The sequence below is a fragment of the Rhyacophila brunnea genome, unplaced genomic scaffold, assembly GCF_057557595.1.
Source record: "Rhyacophila brunnea isolate RB1 unplaced genomic scaffold, BYU_Rbru_1.0 scaffold_2, whole genome shotgun sequence".
NCBI classification, from domain to species: Eukaryota; Metazoa; Arthropoda; class Insecta; order Trichoptera; family Rhyacophilidae; genus Rhyacophila; species Rhyacophila brunnea.
The window spans coordinates 49,991,328-50,008,872 of NW_028232859.1; the positions used below are offsets into that span (position 1 = coordinate 49,991,328).

Genomic DNA, 17,545 nt, shown 5'->3' on the forward strand with positions numbered 1-17,545 from the left:
TAACTTGACGCGAAAAACCTATCTCATGTTTTATGAAATACGGTTTAGTCACTATTATTAAGGATGTCCATTAGTCGCGAAATAACCTTTAATACTACCGACGGAAATACATACATGTGAGAATTTAGCAATCATGATGATATTAATACTATCGACCGAAGGTACTTGATGGAATTTGAATTTAAATTCTAATGGATTTAAGTTTTTTACTATTCCATTTGAGTCGTTTTTTTGCGACCCGGGTTTCTTTACAAACACTTCAACTATGTATTCATAATTTGTTTGTTATATTATATTTTTTTATTGGATCCTTGACGTAATATGTAGGTAGGTGATAATCTTTTACCTACTTTATTGTATTGATTTATTACATAAGTTAGAGTTAATAGTGTTAGTTGTCAGTGTATGTTTGCCTTTTGGTGAGTGTACACAGCACCCGAAGATGCCGAAAGGTGAAACCCGGGTCGCAAAAAACTACTTAAATGGAATAGTACAAAACTTAAATCCATTAGAATCATGATGATGTTTAAAATAATAATTTTTAATCGTCATTTTCATGCTGGAATAACTAGTATTTATTGGTTGTGATAATTTTCTTTTCGGTTGTAGGTACCTATATAAGCAGAGGTTTTTTTTATATTTCTTTTTCAAGAAATATAATATCTATTATTCTGAAGATTCTAATTTTGTCGTGTTCATTGGACGTTTTCTATACAAAAAGTGTTCCGAAGCCATGTTTTCTGTGTTTTACTGAAGTAGCCACTTAAACAATTAATACACGAGCAATGTATCTGAAAGTTTTAATTAATATGCTGTATGTCGAAACCGAGAATCGAGCAGCTTAGCAGCTTAGCCCACAATCAGTAAAACGGATTTCAACCGCACCTCAGGGTTATCATCTGGCGACCCCCGTCCTGTCCCGGGGCCCCCAAGAGGTCAATTCATCTACTCTCTCTTACTACACTATGCATACATATTATGATATATTCCAATAGACAAGATATGCCACGTACATATTGAAACTAACCCAAACACTACACGGAATAATAATATACCTAAGTATTTATACTACCTTATTTATTTGATTTTGGTTGTCGGATTATATGCAACTTTGTCTAATACTACTATGGTTATATTATTCTATACACATATTGTATATAACTACACATTAATACATAGTTCTAATAACTATATTTACTTAAACTTCCATAAAAGAGGCATCAATTATTAATAAAGAACCCATATATGCTTATACTAGTAGCGCAGCGGTCGAGGTACCTATATAAATAAATTACCCCAATCGGGTAAACATGCCAATCGTGTGGATAATGTAGACTCAAAAAGAATGTATATTATGTACTAAAAATGCGTTCATAAAGTTTAGTTTTCATTATAGCAACATTCCAGCTCGAACCATGGAATTTTAGAACGAAACCTTGATTATATGTAATATATTATTGTCTTTCACGTTTTTCAGAGTTAAAAAATGCACACGAGGAAGCTACAAAAATGTTTTTTGCGAAAACCTACCTTTATGAATATATATTTTTTAACAAAGTACAAAACATCAGTTTGACCCCGAATACAGCACCCGAGCAGTGTTGACAATAAAATTATCATTTACAAAAATATGTCCGATAGGGGGAGAAAATAAGCAATAGGCAGAAAAAAATGCAAAATCTAGAAACTACCATTTCAAAAATAAGTCATAATAATGGGCATTGTTTTCGAGCAAAAATATTGAAAAAGAATTCATAGTTTCGTAACTAAGAAATGATCCATTTAATTAAATATTTGGACATCGCTCAAATATCGTATGTTACATTTATTTTATTCATAAATTAGACCAGAATGGTGAGCAAGAATGTTGAAGCAAATATGGTAAATATAGTGTACTATAACTTTTTTGTGAGAATTTTAAAGCTGTTTGTGGTGACGAAAAAAGGCTAGATACTCCGTATGCCAGATGCGTATTTTTAAAGCTAGATAAGCAAGATGTATATTCAAAAATACTAGATCTGGCAAGAAAAACGTGAACTAGCAACGCTGCACCCGAGTTACACTGACCTCAAAAATACCTAAAATCAATGATTAAACAGATATTTTTATAGAAAAAAAGTGGAGATTTTTTCAATAAAATGCTTAGTATGTAACTACTCGTGCTATTCTATTACGCAATGTGTGGCTTTTAAGCAATGACATAATATTGTCATGTCATTGCTTTTAAGTATTTAATAATTAAATGTTGAGTTTGAGAAAAGGTTCTTTTGAATGTGGGTAATAATATTATTTAATACAAATAGATCATTGGATAATACTAAAAAATGCCCGGGACCCCTATTCTAACATGAATTCAACCCCTAAAATTTCCGTAAATGAAAGCAAAAAGACAGTTTTTCTCTTTATAAACTTAATACCATCTGTTACGAGTATATTAATTGTGGCACTAGTGGGACAGGTGTTTTTTCAGGTTTTCCTGAAAAGCTTTATCTCAACTTTTAAGATTAATATCTCTTAACATCCTTTTCTTCCGTTCGCTTCTTTCTGTCCTCAATTTTTTTTTTATTACAGCACATTTTTTCATTTCTATATATTTTCTTTTCAGATTGAGTATATTTTGACGTTTGATATTTAAAAAGAAAAGTAGGTACGGTTATGAATCTCATTTATTTGCATCAAAAATACAAAATAACATAAAAATACCTCATCATAATTTGCATTTCCCTCCACCATCCGCCACATCTTCTTGTTTGTTTAAATTTAATACAGATGCTGAAATCTGTCAGTTGCTAAATACATACCAATGAGATTTGATTTTGTTCACTGCACTCTTCGGGATGTTCTTACAAACAAAAATTGTACATTGCCCACTTTCGGTTAGGGCAACTGCACCATAAAGATTAGGGATTGTAATAACCGGTATTTCAAAACCGGTATCCCAGTATTTTTCAATACCAAAATAACTATTTAAAAAAAACAGATCATATCGATTGGTATATTCGGTATTGAAAGAGGAAACAAAATGTATTAATTAACATAAAAGGTACAACAATATTTTTAGATGTTTAGACACCCACGATGATGGCGGGCTAACAATTGACGTATAACGCCGTGGATCCCAGGTTCGGATCCTGGGTCTGGTAAGTACACATATTGTTTTTCAATTTGTGTATCAGTCAGAGTACGGACCTAATAGGTTGAGTGACTGACAAGTGGCTGACATCAATTTCTCGTCTAAACAAAATCTATTAATACAAACTAACACTGTTGAAGCCCATATGATCGTATTAGGATCGCAACTTATATTTAACGCAATTTATATAATACCTACTAGTTAATTTCATCGTAATTATATAGGGCGTATGTGGCTCAATTGGTAAAGAACATTGGCGCGAAATCCAATGGATGCAGGTTCGAGTACCCCCGGGTGTGGTATTTTTTTCGTATGCTGATACCCGTATTTAAAGTAATACCTGTAGGGGTCAATACCCTACCATCTGCATGACTTAATTTATAATTACAATGTATCTTGCAACATAACACTGTTGAAATAGCAGAACAAGCGATTTATGTGAATAAATCAATTTTTAACAGAAAGCTAATTTAGCAAAATAATTATATTAATCAATTATTTATAATTTACAAAACATCATGATATGCACAAAATTGTTTATATAAAAATCAATCGTGCCTAATAATTAAAAAGTGCTTAATTGTCTAAAATTAAAATCAATTATTTATAATTTACAAACAAGCCATACAAAATAAACCTAATATGCATGATTATCAAAATATCCAAATAGTGATAGCAGCATTTTCTATTGTATCGAATCTGTATAAAACACTCAATTACATGAAATCAATATGTCAGTCAGTTATCAAAGATTTAACCGTAAGGTTATAGTTCCGCTCCGCCCGATCGACTTCGCAATTTCTCATAACGCATACACGTGCTTTCACTCAGCTAAATTATAAATCTGTAAACTTACCTGTAATAATTAAATTAATATTTATTTGGAAGGAGGTAATAAAACCAGGGTTCATTTAATTCACGCAACACTCTTCTTATTATTGGAGTCAAACCAACCTACCCTGCCTGTTCTTATACCATCTCACTTCCGATAGGTACCTACCTATAATGTAATTTAATATTAAATTACTCCTTTATATAATATATTATATTCCAAGTATTAGGTACTATCGCAATAAAGGTACTCCCAAATTGGTTCAACAAGACGTCATAAAAAACATAGTAAGTACGTACCTAAAGTACCTAAAATATTATGATGTTTCCGGGAGAGATGGCTTTGTGAATTTCCGAGTAAGCATTTACACTCGTATCCAGTACATTATTAACACAAATTCTCTAATATTACATAAGAGAAAAAGAAGTAAATATTATATTGGAAGGATTTTCATACTTATTTACACCAACAGTTCACGTCCCACGGACCGAGTTTCCGACCAAAGAGCAGCACAGTTCTTCATCATTTTTTTAGTAGTGTTCAATGGAAATTTTCACAATAAAACTAGTTGAACGATTTAACCATGACTATTATTATAGATGCGATTTCTTCTAGTTCGCAGTAATTAGGTAGACTAAACGCGATTATAATAAAATTACGGTTCGCATTATTGACTTTACTTATATCACTTTCTCTCATTCTCCGCCTCTCTTACTATGTTTTGTTTAGTGCAAAAGCTATTAAACCTCATGGTTATGTGATATAGATTTATTTATTAATAAACACTTCATTAAGTACAAAATTCAAAAATATTAAAGTGGAATAGTACAAAGCGTATAAATTAAAATTATAATAGAATTTTCGACAATAGTATTAAAAATTTACAAATGATTGATACAATCACAATAACGCATAATATATGACAGAAGTTAATATTTAAATGCAATGAACCTTGATAACACTATCAAGATACAAATTTGTGAAAAATACCTTGATATCAAAATGTGTTCAAATTTAAATCAAGAGCAGACATAGGTTCAACATAATATCATTTCATATTGCAGTTACGCTAGTATGGGTTTGAGAAAATAATACATGTCAGTCCAGATTTCAAATCTGACTTCACCTCTCGTCATGGTTGGTTATCTGTAGGTATCGATTGAAAAAGCTGGATTATAGACAGCCCGTGACTTTGTTTACGTTGCCATGGCAACGGATGTGCGCAGCTCCCATCGCATTATTGGATACGCGAATATTTGATTAGGGACGCTCCGTTTATTAATTTATCTCTGACATTTTCACGGAAAACGCCGCTATTCAATACATCGCGCACAATTTTAAAGGACACTTTATATATTTCTGGCCCTATTCTATTAACATAATAATATGGCAATATCATTAAAAAAGAAAAATACAAAAAACAATTCACAGGGGGACCGGCTAATCAATAATCCATGCAACAGCATACGGGCCCTATGGCAGTGGTTTCCAAACTTTATGTTACTACGCCTTCCTTAAAAAAAAATCTAATCTTGGCGCCTCCCCCCCCCCCCTCTTTATTTCATTAAATAATACGGACATCTTTTTAAATAGTCAACAATATACTTATACAAAAATGAAAAAAAAATATAAAAATAAACAAGGATTTACTACTTCATTTTTAAATTAATTTGTTTTTCATTCAATGAATATGCTTGTTTATTAGCACAATCAATTTCAATACTAGTCAATCCAAATTTATCATCGTTCATTGAAAAATGGATTCTATCATGGGCCCCACATCATGAAGCGGGCCCCCAAGAGGATCTTTGGCGGGCCCACCTACCTATCGCTGAGGTTAAGGGCAGTGTGGTGCTCTAATGTAGTGTTTCCTAAATTATACACGGGAGTTATCACTTATATATATATATCAATCATCATATAGGTATCACATCAAATTGCAACACACAAGCACATATTTAATAGCATTAAAACAAAGTAGCGCGCAGGTCACTTTCTTTTACTAGATATTAATAAAATAATGTAAAAAGTGCATTAGCAAACTAGCCAAGAACTCAGTAAATAGACTTTTGTTTGCTTTAATATACCTACTGGCGCAGAAATCATTTAAAATTGGAAACATGGCGAAATTATTTTTTTTGTAATTTTGATTTCCAAAGCTCCATTTTTATGAATGCTTTTTATTAATGTCTTTTTTTAAATTAGTGAATGCATTAGTGGTCCTTGCATTGATTTATTCGCTATTTTTTTTTTATTTCAACCAAATAGACAAGTTTAACAACAAAATTATCGTTCCTAAACAAATTTGCCTCAAATTTTAACATTACGATTTGACCCTTCTATTTCATTTTTTCACTAAATAGCCAGCGCGCTTCACAATAGTACCTATAGACGTGAGGTATTATAAAATTAGTCTCCATATTTTCTGACAGGTTTGCAAACAACCTTTTATAGGACTTTTTTATGTAGTTTATAACTAGCGGCCGTTTTATAAACTAAGCATTTGCAAACTGCAAATTGTGTTAAACTTTTCACGCCTCCCTTTGCAACACTCCGCGCATCCCAGTTTGGAAATCGCTGCCCTACGGTATGGCTGGTGTATACCTATTAGTTATATTAGTTTATAGTTGGATTAGATTTAGACACTAGATCAAAATCACGTGCCCAAATGCACCATATTATTCAATATTAGTCCATTTCTTGACAGTATGTATATTTACTTATTACAAAATGATAATATAAATTATATATTATAAAATATAGCTGTAAACATAATTATTTTGTAAAATAGAATTCATTCAAGTAGATGTTAATTTATTCAATTCATACCTATATTGTATTTATTGTCACATTTCTTATACGAAGGAAGTTCCGGTATATTGTCTGATGGCGTTCGAAGGATCGCATTGAATACATACTTTCATAATCTCTACCACGAGACGGAAACCTTATTTGCACACTGCCATTTATTATCGAATTTGTAATACAGTAAAACTAACCCTAAAGAAGGCGGTTTAAAACGATAATAAACATACCTAGGAAATAGTATCATACATTTAAGTAGTGGGAATATTAAATAAAAATGTATTAATTACCACACCACATAATATTTCCTAATGAATAAAGAACATTTCAATGTATGTATACATTCCCGATACGACAACTAGGTAACTAGATGTCTGCTATTTTTGAGATTATTTCGGAATTTGATGCAATAGGTAGGTTCTCCTATACATAATGCAATGCGATAACTCATGGCTCAATGGGAACTATTCATAAAACGCTTTGAAAAAATACGCACTATATGTTATCAAGATTTTTTTAATGGGTATATTTTCTGAAGCGTTACCGAATTATATATCAATGAGTATCTGTTTTATTTCATTAAATTTCATTTCAGAATATTCAATACGTAGATACTACATGTCTTTAAGTACAAATATAGAATGTTTAAACTGATTGAAACAAATCTGTAAAGAAAATATTGGGTGGGTATAAGTGTAAATTTTTTGATCATCCTTAAAAATCGAAAATAATATAAGTAGTAATATCCTTGTGAAAAGTGACAACATCAAATAATTCTATTAAATTGAGAGAATAAAAAATACATCATAAATGTGAAGCTTGATCCCGCATATAATTTAACAATAATTTAGACCTTTTTCTAGCTAACGAATCCATCCCCAGTGACGACGGATATAAACGGTGAATAATGTGTTAAATTGTATTAATTAAAGTATTGTCGATGTTATTCCTTCTGGAAAAATTAGGGCAATATTTCAAAGCTAAATTGAAATAATGAAACAGTAGGTCTACCTTGCAAGCTGCATAAAATGATGTATGACGTACGCGGAGCGCGGTTTATCGCGTGGGCGCGGTGCACTTTTCTGTTGCACGTAATACCTACGTGTTAAAATACTTCCAAGTGACACGCAGTCTCAATAATTAAATTAAACTTACCGCAGACACCTGTTGTCACGCTATCTTCTTTCCCTTGTTGTCCATAATGTGGACTCACTATAATATTATCATTCCTATTTGAGGTTTCGATCTCTAATCCACGAGTTTGCGATAATTTAAATAAGCAACTCTTACTAATTACCACGCAGCCTTCAGAACATATATTAACGTATAACCTCTTTATTTTATTCCACTTCAACTCTCTATGTCACTTATCAAACTTTTCATATAAGTTAACTTCTTCAATGATAACTAACGTTGCAAAATATAATTTAAACTATCAAATCGGCAGCACCGCTAAACACACGTTAATAACATAAAGCCGAGTCGCACATATAAACTCGTCTCGAATGGAAGACGTCGACTATGTCGATGTGATTTTGTTGGTATTCACAAAACACATGTAATAATTTAATGTACCCGCACACGGCTCGAATGCGACATTTTAGTTTAACTGGTGTCGCAAGCACATAGGACGCAGATATAATACCAAAATGTCACATCGCCACATGTGCAGGAGAGCTGCTTTTCATTCGGCATGGCCTCGCCTATGCGCACGGAAGAAAATTTGAAAGATAGCGCCCAGTTTTAAATTATGAGTATATCCCAATTGAGATGATTTTCAATGTGCGGCCCACCTACAACCCAGCTCTAATATCCTCCAAGAACCTCCATCTCCCCGTATCCTGAAACATTATCCTCTAAGACTAACCTAATAACCTAATACAATTTTATAGACCCATACAAAAACATAACATCGAGAGCAAAATCGATGCGAAGAAAAACCAATATTCCCCGGATTGGATGGCTGTGACGACAACGTTCGGGAGGAAATGTTTGGATTTTCCATCAGAATTATACTCTACAATTCAAAAAAAGTCCGCCTATCAGGTGATTTGATTATTCTCTTGTGTTTTTGAGAATCACTTCTCGTGTAATAATAATATAATAATCAATTATATATTAACTTTATGAACCAGTGTTCTAACATGTAGGTAACGTAGAACATAGCATTGTAGCCTATTATTATGTGATACTTTTAATATCCAACATTAGGTATATTTCACCGTCACTCAGAGATCGGCAAACTCTTGGACCAAAGGAGCGAAATATGAGTAGCACAATAGTTTATAATTTTTTCGAGAGCCATAAATATATTGTTACAAATACGACGTATTTAAATGAATTAATAACCTCGATTCTAGGTGTATTCTATTCCACTATTCCCATCTCCTGCCATCCAGAACAGCTTCCTAAATTTTGATCGGCACAATACGAACGGACGGATCAAATCAATTGTAAAGCGACCCCAAGTTCATGGTAATATATCTACTCTCTTACGAGTAGCTATGTTCCGCTTACATCTTGGTGGAAGAATTCTATATAGGTACCTACGTTGAAACCTGCCACGGTAGTGGGGTATATGAGAGTATTCTGTTTATTATCCACATGGTTGAATTTAGTCTCGTGTCTACAATAATTATCCGATGTCAGACGACGGCGATGATTTTTGCTATATTTTCCCTTCATGTCGCTGCTCTAAACAGGCAGTGCTAAACTCAAACCAATCTCACAGAAGTCAGGACGTTCTTTTTCTGATATTGTCTCGCTTCTTGGAAATCTTCCTTTTGGATTTTACTTCTCAAACATTCAACATTTTTAACTTTTAATTAACTATTTTTTTTATTCAACGAATAATTTAAGAACGTAACATTCTAATTATTGAACATACATCATTTTGAAAACACTTCTGAGTGCATATGTGCACTATGTGCATGGGCGCGAAACCCGAGAGATGCAGGTTCGATTCCTGCTGTCTTACTTTTTTCAAAAAGTTTTTTTTATTGGTTGTAAAATATTTTCTTAGAAGTGTTTTCAAAATTATGTATGTTCAATTCTTAACTTTGTCTTTCCAGCTGAGCATGCGTCTGTACACCCACATTTCGAAAGCTTCAAGTTTCGTCAAAAATGAAAGAAAAAATACAAAAAAGCAAGTTGAAAAATGTGTTCATAGATTGAAATAATTTGACTTGTTGAACAATTTATTTCAAGTTTTCACAATACAAAGTTATAACAAAGAAATCAATCGAGATTCGAATAAATTTTGCTTCAATGCAAGGATGAATAGGCCGAGACGGATTATTATTTGCCGCTCAGCTGATCAAAAGAATCGCAAAGTGACGTCAAAGATTACAATATGAAATTGATATTTCAACAATACTCAAAAGACGAAGGAAAATAATGAACTTTTTTAATTAGAAAAGATGGTCTTTTATTTCGTTATATTGAAAAATGAACATAAAAAAATCTTGCCCGAGATAGATAAATTAAAAATATACTGTAGACGTACACGTTTTTGTGTATTGCTGCATTATTATATTAAAATTACCTACTGCATAAGGGGCTTCTAACAGTTTGAATATCTACTAAACGGGATCGATATTTGCATATCATTGCAGCTAATGCAGAAATTCCCGTATCGCAATAGTAGCAGTATGTACCTACTTAAATTACTTTTCTTGACTAAGTATTATATTATTCTTCACTTCAATTCAACCAAAATTGAACCAGGGTTTTTGTTTCAATGAATTATCACATGATAATTCTATCAATTGTTTCCTTTTCAATAGTATCTAGTTAATCCAAACTCATCATCGTTTATTGACAAATGGATTCTATCATGGGCCCCACTTTCTGAAGCGGGCCACCAGGCCAGGATCTTTGGCGGGCCCACCTACCTATCGCTGAGGTAAAGGGCAGTGTGGTGCTCTAAAGTAGTGTTTCCTAAATTATACACGGGAGTTATCATTTAAATATAGCAATCATCAGAAAGGTATCTCATAAAATTGCAACGCACAACCACATATTTAAAATGTTTAATAGGCCTAACTAAAAGAAAGTAGCGCCGCAAGCGACTTTTTTTTAACTATTAGAGTAAATTTGTGATGTATGTTATGCCCAAGCCCCCAGGCTCTTTATTAACTATGCATTTGTAAACTGCAAACCTGTGGCTACATTTGTGTTAAACTTTTCGCGCTTCCCTTTGCAACACTCCGCGCCTCCCAGTTTGGAAATCGCTGCTGCGACTCCGACTCTCCTCCCTGTAGGGTATTTCTGCCAGCGATGAATCTTTCCAAACTATTGTTATATTTTCTGCCTACGTGGTTACTATGCCGCCGTATGTAAAATTCTCTGAAGACACCGTTCAAAGATCTGGTCCTTGGCGTTTATTTATTTCAAAACGGTGATAGATATTCGTTCCTTTCCTCATTCATGGCATCCTAAGCACCTCACAATTTGATAAAATACAGTCACCACTCGCAATGACAATGACAACAAATTAATAATAAAATATATAAAAAGTTTTAACTTTTATAAAAAGAATTTTTCTTTTCGTGAAGATACAAAAATTACTCAGAATTTATTCTTACTTAGACAATAACTTAACTTTATGACATTTAGCATTGTTTGGCCGCCACAAAGGATATCGTTAGTACTGTTATTCTGCGATTGGGGTGTAAATAATTTGAGTGGGTATTTAAAACAACAAAAAGCTATGACAAAGGAAATACAATTTTCAATATTATTGTAATGCCAAAGTTTTTCACCGGCAAGCCATAAAAATCGTGACAATTGAACAAATTAAAGACGTGATACACCTGAAAAAACGTAAATTCTAAATTATATAAATCATATTATTCTTCGTTATATAAGCGACCTAACTTTCGCATTCAGGCTATTATTAATTAAAACATTTTAACAAATTTCAATTTTAATTACAGTACACAATTTTCGGGTTGATTATATAAATTGGAAATGTTGTATTTCCGTATATATCAATCAACACAATAGAACATCCATCAGCACTCGAAATGGAGAATTTTACGAACCGGAGCGCTCGGTAATTTTATGGAATTTTATGGGATTATATTTTTATAAAAAATAAGTGGCTGATTTTTTGTTATATTTTGGCCATTATAGCTCAAATGGTAAAATTATTTTTTCCATGAGATGGAACGACGATGTTGCCGATTTTACGAACCGGAACGGCGCTCCGGTGCGTTTTGGTCCATTTCGAGCCCTGGCATTCATTCATAACGTTGGCAAAGGAACAAGGATTCATGGATATTATACACGTGTGGCATGTGTTTGTTACCAGCTATCTGCTACAGTAATACATACCTAACTAATTTTCGCATAGGTACGTCACTTTCTCTATGAATGCATAAAGCTACAGACCTACAAACTTATCTGGAGAATGAAATGGGGGAGCCACTGTCGAAAACTACCCAATCACGACTCGTAACTGGAAAAATCTGACATTCGGATGACGTTTTTCAATATGGCGTCCTATGGTAGTTCGTAGATCCATTTTTGGCCATTCTCCAGATAAGTTTGTAGGTCTGTAAACAACAGTGGCGAAGACTCCATACTAGGCGATTATTTAAAGCCAACCTTCTTAAGAAAAATATTTTTTAATTGCATATTGACATATTTATATACTTAATCACTTCATTATTTTATGTTATATAAAAATAATTTATTTTGCCAACGAGATCGCATATGTAGGAATGTATTACAGTATTACACAGTTTACAAAACAACTGCAAAGGTATTAAAAAAACCACAGCGCGCCGCGCCGTAAATTAAATAATAAATGCCGCGACTTCTCGACGTAAATAAATTTCCGATTATGTTTGGAATAATTCTGAATTTTTTTTGTATGGACTTTACGTCTCGTAACCTCAGCAAGTCTGCTGATTTGTACGAAATGAGGCAAGCTCCTTTCGCAGAGCCTAAAACATTCGCGCATAATATTGTTGTCACGACTGCGCACTTTGTCCAAAATCATTAATAATTAGATAATTAAAAAAATAATTTCAACGGCGTTTAATCGAATATTAATAAATAAGTAAGTATAGATTGTTTTTTTAAAATAAAAATAAATTTTATCTAATGATTTTTGATGGGTATACATGTTTTGAAAAATACATAATTTAAACACATCGCTCATTTTTATGTCGTCAATGAGTTTTTGAAGTTTCATTGAATTAGTGTGTCGTTATCATTTATTAGTGTGTGCCTATTCATTAGTAGTAAATATCGTACTATTCTCGTAAGTATACCTGACAAGTGTGCTCTTTTTATCATATCTCCACAGCCTACCTCTTTCCAAAAGTCACCCTTCGCCACTGGTAAACAATCATGTACCTACATCCCATCATCATTAGTAGCACATCAGCCCAGGTGGGCCCTGGCCTCAAGTCAACTTCCCCAGTCTGGTCTATCGTCCTCAACCCTCTAATCCGGAAGACGAATAGCTCGTGCATCCTGAGCCAACCAACCACCACAAGTTGGGCCCTATCAATACTTCTTCGCCCAGATGGCATCGTATCAAAAACTTTCAGGACTGGTCATCCCAGTGCCATGAACATGAACATGAACATGAGCAGTCCATTTAGTCGGGGAATTTTGATGGTTTGGATTATGATGTGTTCCCCAAATTTCTCTTAGACTTCGTGATTATAACGAATGTGCCACTATATTTGCATTATTTGTTCCACCTATACTTAACTTCAATGTAGTATTATTTTTTTAATGTCAATCGATGAAAATTCCAGGAAAATACAAATGCTATTTTCCTAATCAGGCATAAATATAAACTCATAGGAGCTACAACGAGAATTGAATACCTACATACAGTTTTCAGACAAGAATTATTTGTATGTACACAAAGAAAGTAGTGTAGGTAATTCTAAATTAGTCATCAGAAAAATGTGAAAACAATAACTTTTATTTTTACTTACACCGCCATCTTTGAGCGCAGTGAAACATCGAAAGGGGAAAACGTTCTTTTTTTTAAATACTCTCCCACGTGCTCTAAATGCAGCCAACGTCACAACACAACTGAAATGACAGTTCGACACAAACGTCACTTCGGTAGAATCACAAAATCACGATACTATCACAATTAACCAAACCCATCTGCAGATAAAATTGATATACTAAAGAGGATATTATGTATACCTGATCTTGGATAACTTTGGCACATTAATCGCACACATTGAAAAACATGAAGATTTCAGTTGATGGCCGCCATTTTCAAACAACACACTAGCACGCCAAGCGAGCTTTTCTGGCACTAAGATTATGACAGTAATCAGTCAATAATAGAATGATTATATTTAGTACAAATTCACTGTTTATTTTAAACTACGTCATCATTTTATAAACTACATAGAATGTGACACGTAACAGATGTAACGGAGGTTTATGTAGTTGTCCATTTTGTCAACCACACCCGACAACATCGTGTGACATTTGGCGAAGGTTTCGAATACACAACATCCACTGACTGCTAACTGCAACTGACATTGTACGGACTTTCTTCGCGGGTATTGGCTTATCGGTTAAGGCTTTGAATAACGCATCGGGTAGTCGATCAGTCCGCGCCCCCATTACAATGAGTCGAGGCGAGTCCCCGGTTTTGATAGTCAGGCCAGAAATAAGAGTTTTATTTCAGTCTTGAAGCCACCAGTCCAAGTAAAAGCGGCGTCGATTCGGTACTGAGCCAGCCGCCTCTCAGCAGCGAACGTCGGAGTTGCTTTTTCGAGTATTTTTGACCGTCTAATTCTAGCAGAGTAACGGGTGCCCAAAGATTTTTTTAATGTTAAGTTTAGACATAAACAGAAGACGGGAATACGACGCTAAGTATAGAATAGTGAGGCGCGAGGGGCGCGGAGGAGACAAGTACAGGTCGGGGGGTCCGCACCGCCCTTGGAGCGCCGCAGACCGCGAGCCCCCGCCGGGCAGGGATTCTCCCGGGAAATGTTTGCCGATTCCTATCGAGATTAATTGATTATAACGTACGTGTTTAATAGTCATACACGTCTCTGAAAGTGAATTATTGTAAATAGGGTGTGAAATTAAGGAAAAAACAACAAATTAAAAAGATTATAATTTATGTTGCTATGCCACGTATCTATCCAAATGGTCATTTATTGTACAGAAATGTTTGAAAATTTCAAAAAAGATCATTCTTGAGTATATCACCTAATTTGGTAGATCATCAAAAAATTAGCTCACCAAACAATAAGATTTCCAATGTCAAAGAATCTGGAGAGACAACATATTGTAACATTTATTGTGAACATAATATGGAAAATGTAAAAATTATAATATACTCGTACCTACATAATAATATGATATTCAACTTAACTATACAATCAGTATAAATTACGTTGGTTTAATAATTGCTCTATAATGACCACAATATGTATAAATTATTGTTCATTTATGTTAAAAATTACATAATCAGTATTATAATAGACAAGAACACTTATTTTGAATTGAAATCATAAGCCGCTTCCATAGTTGAGAACATTTAATATTATTTAATATATATATAAGTGTATATTATATTGTGAAATTGAAATGATATTGGGAATGTAATATTTGAATATTTCTACAGTAGGTATCTACCTCCTGGCAAAGAGTACCTAAACATTCCTTTGGCAAAGTCGATTCCTTCATTACTTGCTAGAGCTTTATAATATTATTACGTATAATTTCTCAGCTTTTGCGGAATGTATGCTGAAAGCAACATTAAATTCCAAATGCACATTCAATAGGAATGGAGCTTTTCCAGAGCACAGAAACAAAAGCCTTCACCATAATGCTTAAGTCTTTGAATATTTTGTTTACATATTTCTATTTGACCATATCTGACATTTGAGAACCATTCGTAAATATTTCGAACAATTATAGTGACAAGTATCCATGTCTGTAAGTACATTATCGTTAGTAAATACAAAACAGCTTATTCAAAAAAGACATGAATAAAAATTAAACAAAGGAAATTTGCTTTCATAAAAATAATAAGATAACATATTCATTAATTCAACTGGCGTTTATGTAGTAGAACTGCATCATAATGGTTTTGAAGCAAAAATTTTTTTAGTTAATTATTCTAACATATCAGAATTTTTATGTTGTCAGCCGTTTCGGGCTATGAACCCATCATGAGATACGTGGTAGAAGCTTTGGAACGGCTTTCATCTAGCAGTGGATCAACCCCAGCTAATTAGTAACTAACTTTACCAAACTCCTGAGCAAGTTACGCGATTAAACATTGTTTTCGATGAACGATAAGTATATTGTATAATATGCTAAAATACTATAATATAAATACAATATTATTAATGTTGAATGTCATTTTGAAAATCGGAATCGGAAAATAATATAGATTTTTTTTAAATAGCGGTCTTAAGCCGGGTACTCATTAGCGAGCCCATGACCGTTGCAGATACAGTAACCAGTATGGACATCAAATAATTAGTTCGCGAGCCTAATAAATAATTATTTCGCATCTAGATTTGGTTACAGTATCTGGAACGGCTACGGTTACGGTCGCTAATGAGTACCCAGCTTTACAGATAGCATTGACAAGACAAATAAAATATTTACGAGTATAAATGTATTTTGATAAACGAGTTTATATTATTTTATGACGAGCACCTATGTATTTAAAATTAATATTAAAATATGGGGTTCCGCCCCCTAGTAACTTTCGGCGACCTAACCACCCATCAAGTGAATTCGAGGTGTCTTCATTCCCCCACTGCAGTCCCCAACCTTCCTTCGGTACATGCGGAATCCAGAACCTTCCATGGAAAAGACCATTGACAAAAAAGTTAGTTTCGTGAAGAAGGCTGTATGAAGGAACCGTGTTTAGAGTCCCGGACCGTCCCCAAATTGATAGAATACATTGGCACCGCATTAGCACCTGAGTACTGAAATTCATACAGGAAATAGGTGAAAAGGCTTTTTGAGTGGGACAGAAGAAAGACAGAAAGAAACCTTATTTTATATAACATATTCGATTTCATTATCCGTAATATGTACATCGAGATTTACATACCTACCGTATATTAAATTCGAGCATACAAGAGTTTATCCCTTATTTTGCACAAACAACGTGGGACTAGGGTGATATTATTCATTCAATGTTCGAGAAAGCCACTAACAATGTTTCGCCCGAGGTATATTCCGCGTCGTTTACTAAAATATTTCCAGTATATGAATATTACATTGCTTAACCATTCATAGCTTCTGTTTTCCTGATCTTAGGATTAAAGCCAAGGTTATATACGTTTATTCTGACAAGCATATAAAATAATACCTCCTAATAACTTCTACCTTAACTGAAAATCGTCAAACTTTTCCTGGCAATCAACACAGTTTTAATACTTCGTGATTGTAATCATTTTTATGAATAGAATCAAAACAAAAAAATAATCGTTACAAAAGAATGAACAATGAACTGTCGTAGTACTCACCAAGCAGCTAAGTGTCACCCTAAATCACAAGTCAAACTATAAAATAGTAGGTAATTATATTACTGAATTCACTAAACTTATCCTCCAACCTAGGGCTTAAAACGATCACAAGGTCACGCTGTCTGACGTCAGTTCTGTACACTTGTATAGCTGTGAGATATTGCATCTCATAAAGTATTTATGGTACCTATATAAATATGTCAAACCTACATAATATATTTATACCCACGTAAAAGCTTGTGAATACATCGTAATTGTCGATTTTAAATACAATCGGAAAAG

The 17,545-nt window shown here is 33.6% G+C and overlaps 1 protein-coding gene and 1 long non-coding RNA gene across 5 annotated transcripts in view; one reads left to right on the plus strand and one right to left on the minus strand.

Annotated features, from left to right (window-relative positions):
* Window positions 1–17,545, minus strand: part of Mef2 (myocyte enhancer factor 2) — a 321,089-nt gene that overhangs the window by 208,289 nt on the left and 95,255 nt on the right. The gene's annotated exons all lie outside the window — the stretch shown is intronic.
* On the plus strand, window positions 1,763–5,703 carry LOC147072471 (uncharacterized). Its single transcript, XR_015070618.1, has 3 exons — window positions 1,763–2,919; window positions 2,981–3,475; window positions 4,126–5,703. It is a non-coding gene; the product is annotated as an uncharacterized LOC147072471 (long non-coding RNA).